The 5,679-nt window shown below is 49.4% G+C and overlaps 1 long non-coding RNA gene across 1 annotated transcript; it reads right to left on the reverse strand.

Moving 5' to 3' along the window:
* Positions 1-669: 669 nt before the first annotated feature.
* LOC143268853 (uncharacterized) lies at positions 670-4,056 on the reverse strand. Its single transcript, XR_013044988.1, has 2 exons — positions 1,333-4,056; positions 670-987 (listed from the first exon to the last, which is right to left on the reverse strand). It is a non-coding gene; the product is annotated as an uncharacterized LOC143268853 (long non-coding RNA).
* Between the last annotated feature and the right edge of the window lie 1,623 nt (positions 4,057-5,679).

Here is a 5,679-nt window from a genome sequence, read left to right on the forward strand (position 1 = left end):
TTATTCCTCAAGGCCAGGGGGCCAGCCATAAAATATCCTGATTTGACTTAACTGTCTTTTTTTCAAGGCCACCGACCACAGTTATCTCTCTCAAGGCTGGCCATAGCTATCTCTGTCAAGGCCGGGTAGCTGGCTACAGCTGTGAACTCCTGTTTTTCTGATTCCATTAGAATGGCGTTTCTTAGGCTAAGTTATAGGGGGGGGCGCATTTTATTGGCCCAAAGCCCCATGTCCTCATAATGGAGCGGGGGTCTTTCATTCCCCCATTTTCTTTTGTACCAAATGAAATCTTTCATTTTAGGATGGAGAATAAGGGGTTAACTCTATCTCTGACTGTCTGAGCCTCTGATATTGCTGGGTTAGGATCAAAGCCTGGGCAACAGAAACCTTATCCTTGATGAATTGCACCAATCTGTTGAGGATGTATGACCCAAACAATAAAATGAGCAGGAGGACGATTAGGGGGCCCATAATGGTGGAGACAAGGGTCGTAAACCATGGTGACCTTTGGAACTATTTTTTAAATCATTTCTGTTGAGCATGGCTACTTGGAGCTGTCTGAATTGGCCGGTCTCTATAAGGGCTGCAGTCCTGTATCTACCCCAGCAGCTATTCCGCCCATGGTAATTTTTCTCAGTAACAGGGCCAGCGTCAGGGAAACAGGCTCTCTGGTGATGCCCCTCCTTATGTCAGGAGGACTATTAGGGGGATCAAGGGGACCCCCGGGTGAGTCTTATCTTTAGTGGGTTTGGAGAGCGTTGAACTAGATGTCTCGGTGCCCTCAGCTTCGTCGGGTTCCTTGGCAGCCTTTACATGTGACGTGTGGACCCAAGCCGCTGTCCCGTCAACCTCGGCTCTAGGTTCCTAGATTGATGGCGTCGGACCCAGACAGAGTCCCCAATCTTGAATGGGTGAGGCACCACCGGGCGATTCAGTTGCTCCCGGCAGGCAGGGGTTTCTGCACCGTCTTTTGCATCAATTGGAGGGCTAGTGGCAAAAGAGGAGATATCAGAGTAAAGGAAATTTACAATTGGTGGGGGAGCCCCATACATGATCTCGAACGGGGTTAGGCCATGAGGCCCAGGAGTGTTCCGGGCTCGGTAAAGGGCTAGGGGGAGTAGGAGCACCCAATCTCTAGTGCCAGTTGCAAGCGTTAATTTGGTTAAAGTCTCCTTAATGGTTTTATTTGTACGTTTTACCTGTCCTGAGCTCTGGGAGCTGTATGCACAATGAAGTTTCCAATCGATCCCCAGTAGCCTGGCCACCTCCTGACTTACCTGGGAGACAAAGGCGGGCCCATTGTCTGACCCCAATATCTGGGGTATTCCATACCTGGGAAAGATGTCATCTAGGAGTTTTTTTGGTTACCACGTTAGCGGTCCTTTTCTTGGTAGGCAAGGCCTCTGTCCATCTATGATGTAAGCTTGTCGCTCGGGGCTCCATTTCGCCCCCATTTTCTTTTGTTAGTTCCTGGTCCTCCGGGCTTCCGCCATCCGGAGGGCCTGGGTCAGCACGATCAGCTCTGCCTTTTGGGCCGATGTTCCAGGTGGCAGTGGTGAGGTCCAAACTATCTCCGATTCGGTGGTGACGGCTGCTCCGGCCCTCCGTTCTCCTTCTTAGAGGAAGCTGCTCCCATCCGTGAGCCAGGCAGCAGGGTTGCGGGGTTGAGGGAGACAACTGGTCTGAACATCACTCGGTCTGGGGGCTGCTGGACCAGAGCTTTCACCGCATGGGAGGATAACACAGTTAATGGCTGTCCCAAAGTCAGTTTCCCTGCATCCTTGAGCAAAACAGCAATAGCGGCTACCCCGCGCAGACAGGGGGCGGGCCATCCTGCAGCTACCGGGCTTTTATGGCCCCAGTCTCTGTACCAGCATTCCTTTTGCAAAGCCTGAGTTCTCGTCCACGAACAGTTTAAAGGGCTAGGACTTGTAGGGGGGTCCCTTTGGGTCCTGTCCAGATGCCAGCTGAACCTTTTTCTCGGTGGTCCTTTGATACCTCCTGTTACCTGTGGCCCCCTGGACCAAAGCTGTGTGGTCACTGAGAGAGCTTCCGGTATGGGTCAGGACTGAATGTTGAGCCCCGGTGTCCACTAGGAAGGTCACTGGCTGCCCCCCCATCTTGAGAGTTATCTTAGGCCGGGGGGGGGGGGCTCCTGGCCTTGACTTCCCCAATCCTCCAGATTGAGGACCCTTGGCTTAGGTCTCCGAGACCCTTGAGGCTTTTTTTTGATCAGTCACGAGCCCAATGTCCTCTTTGTTTATAGTAAGCACTTTGTCTTTGTCAAACAGTGTTCTTTTTTGATCTCCCGTCCTAACTTCCTAACTCCCTCTCTGACCTGTCCCTGAGACATTACAGTGGCCAGGACTTTTTTTGTTTTGTTTGTTTTTTTTCTCTCCCTCCGTGTCTCTCTAAGTCTTTTTAAAAACACGCTGCCGGCGTCTCTTTCTGGTAACCTGAGCCGAATCGGTAGGGGGTCTAGAGCCCCTTGGAGACCCGCTAAGAGCAACTGGCAATAGAGACGTAGGTGTTCCCTACCTTCGCTGGTTTGTCTCGCCTTCCTCGTAGGCGACCGGCAATTGGGGAGGAAGCAGGAAACTCATCCTCCGCTGTTTAGGGGCCGCTGCAGGAGCCGCCGGTCCCTCCGGCGCTGTCGGGGGGGGGCTGAGGGGAAGAGAAACGGCTTAACCCATGGGGGAGGTTCTGTTGTCAGGAGTCTCCACATGGCAATGTATGGGACCTGGTCTGGGTGGCCATGGGGACTGGAAGTAAAAACTTTTCCCTTCACCTGTGAAATAAGACTGAGGTTAAAGGTTCCCTGATGAGGCCATCCTATATTTATTTTAACCCAATCGGCCTCGCAAAGAGTGATCTCTATATTTTTTTTTTTACGACTCCTTTGTTGTTGGCTCGTGTCTTTACGTCTGACCAGTGTTTAAGCATGAGGCTCAAGGGGGTGGTGACAGTCTGTCCTATGGCTGTTTTTAGGAGGAGAACGGTTAAACAGAAAACAAAAAAACGACAGACCAATATAAATAAGACTAACACTCGCTGCGCGGCTTCGGTTCCAAACCGAAAGCAAAACCAGAAAAACCGTGCCCCCAGAGGGGTCTTTAAACCGTGCCCCCGGAGGGGTCTTCAGACCGTGCCCCCGGAGGGGTCTTCAGACCGTGCCACAGAGGGCACTACAGATCGTGCCTCAGAGGGCACTACAGATTTCCGTGGAACTTCCTTCAGGGTTCCAGATTCCCCTGGGACGTCTCCCAGGGTTCAGCGGCGAAGTCCAGGCCCGTCGGCCTCCTCTTTCAGATCCACTGACACTGACAGATTATCAGACGCAGGCGCGGAGACAAACAAACAACATTTAACATTCAGACAAACAGACAACCCTCAGACTGGACAGGGATGACATAAATCAAGGCCGGCCGGCTTACCTCCTGATGGTGGGTCGGTGGTTTCAGGGAGGGGTCTCAATCCCCGTACGGGCCACCAAATGAAAGACCCCTGGCTGAGATCTTCCTCCGGGAGAGACCCCAAACCCAAGGAACACACCGAAACCACAGATCAGATGCAAAAGCAAGAGGGTTTATTTAGACCAGGTACCTGGGGCGAAGTCTCTTGGAGGACTTGCGCGCTTTCCTAGGGCAAGGGGGACTTTTTATGGGATCCCAGGGGCAGAGGCGCGGTTACAGAAGCGAGAAGCATAGTTACAGGGTCCCTATTGGTTGTTTCAAAGAAGGCCAGGGTGAACTTGGGGTTGTATGTGTGTGGCTGATTTGGCCTTGTCCAGGCCAGCTGCTTATTCCTCAAGGCCAGGGGGCCAGCCATAAAATATCCTGATTTGACTTAACTGTCTTTTTTTCAAGGCCACCGACCACAGTTATCTCTCTCAAGGCTGGCCATAGCTATCTCTGTCAAGGCCGGGTAGCTGGCTACAGCTGTGAACTCCTGTTTTTCTGATTCCATTAGAATGGCGTTTCTTAGGCTAAGTTATAGGGGGGGGGCGCATTTTATTGGCCCAAAGCCCCATGTCCTCATAATGGAGCGGGGGTCTTTCAGAAGAGCTAGGTAGATTTCTGTGTGTTCAGGGATACAGCCAGTATTGGAGACATACGCCTTTAAGACCTGGAGGGCGGTACTTACAGGCAGTGATGAGGCAGTCATGTGGTTGGGTTTACAACCAATGAGAAGGCAGAACAGAAAGATTATTTAAACAGGGACACAGGAAGTACCTCCCTCTCTCGGGGAAGCTAGGAGCACTGCAGGAGGTAAGATTTTATCTCTGAGCTCTGACCTCTTGGCTTTTCTCTTTTACCTTGGCTCTGTGTTTCTTATTTTAATAATACGATTGGTTACATCTACATCTGGCGCCCAACGTGACAAGAATCCATTAAAAACTGCTTGGGGCCGGCTCCCTAGCCGGAGCAGCCGGCTCCCTAGCCCCAGCCCAGGTCTGCTTGGGCTCAGGCCGGACTGTGAGCTGCTTGCTTAAAGCCAGTGCTACAAACAGCTCAGGCCTGCCCTGCTAAACAGGGCCCCTGGCTGTAAAGCCAAGCCTTGACTGGGCTCAGAGGGAACAAGTGGCTGGCTTTAAGCTTTAGCCGGCTACCCCTTCGCTTTCACTTTCACTTTCACTTTCGCTTTCGCTTTTGCTTTCTCTCTGTCTCTCTGTTTCTGTCTCTCTCTCTCTCTCTCTCTCTCTCTCTCTCTCTCTCTCTCTCTCTGGATTTACACCTAGGACTCTAGGTGGCTGTTTTGAAATTCGCTCGGATTTCTACTGTTCTACGCAGATTTGGTAAGTCATAAAGGAAACTATTTAAAAGACAAATTTTTTCCACATTTAAAAAAATGGGTTTCCTGTGTACATTGGAAGAAAATTGGGTTTTGTTTGAAATTTTAGGCAGTCTGACAATGGAACAACTATATGAAAAGATTAGTATTATGGGAATTATGCAGTTAATCACCATCCTTATTCTCATTTTACTATTTAAAAAGATAGTCGATTTAAGTGCCAGGATAACAGCTTTAGAAAAACCTGTTAATTTTAACAGGGAAGTTGGTTCAAGTTTGGATCATAAGGTTACAGAAAGAAAGCCTGTTTTCACACAGTCATCCTTAATTTATCCTGTAACCGTACAGCAGATGCCTGATCAAATGGCTACACAAAATATCTGGGCTCCAATTGAACTGATGGATTTTAAAAGGTTTAAGGAGGCAATAGTATCTTATGGCATGCATTCCCCATATGTAAAGCAAATGTTAAACTCTTGGTCAACATATAATAGGATTATACCACAGGACTGGCGGGACCTTGCACAAGCTGTTCTGGAACCCAGCCAGAGAATTCAATTTCTGACTTGGTTTAAGGAGGAAGCTAGAAACGTAGAAACACAATGGAGGGATAAAGGAATACAAGTTTGTCAGGATCAGCTTATTGGAGAAGGCCAATATGCTTCAATACAAACACAATGTTTATATGATGTTCAAACCGTAATTTTATGTCGAATGGCAGCCTTGAATGCATGGGACAGAGTTGATGAACCAGGAAAAAAACATGAGTCATTCACAAAGGTTATGCAAGGCCCTAAAGAATCTTTCACAGATTTTTTAGAAAGACTGGCTTCAGCAGTAAACAGAATGGTCTCAGGATCAGAAGCTAGTAAGGCAATAATTGAAGCT

Source organism: Peromyscus maniculatus, chromosome 16 (assembly GCF_049852395.1).
Source record: "Peromyscus maniculatus bairdii isolate BWxNUB_F1_BW_parent chromosome 16, HU_Pman_BW_mat_3.1, whole genome shotgun sequence".
Taxonomy (NCBI): domain Eukaryota; kingdom Metazoa; phylum Chordata; class Mammalia; order Rodentia; family Cricetidae; genus Peromyscus; species Peromyscus maniculatus.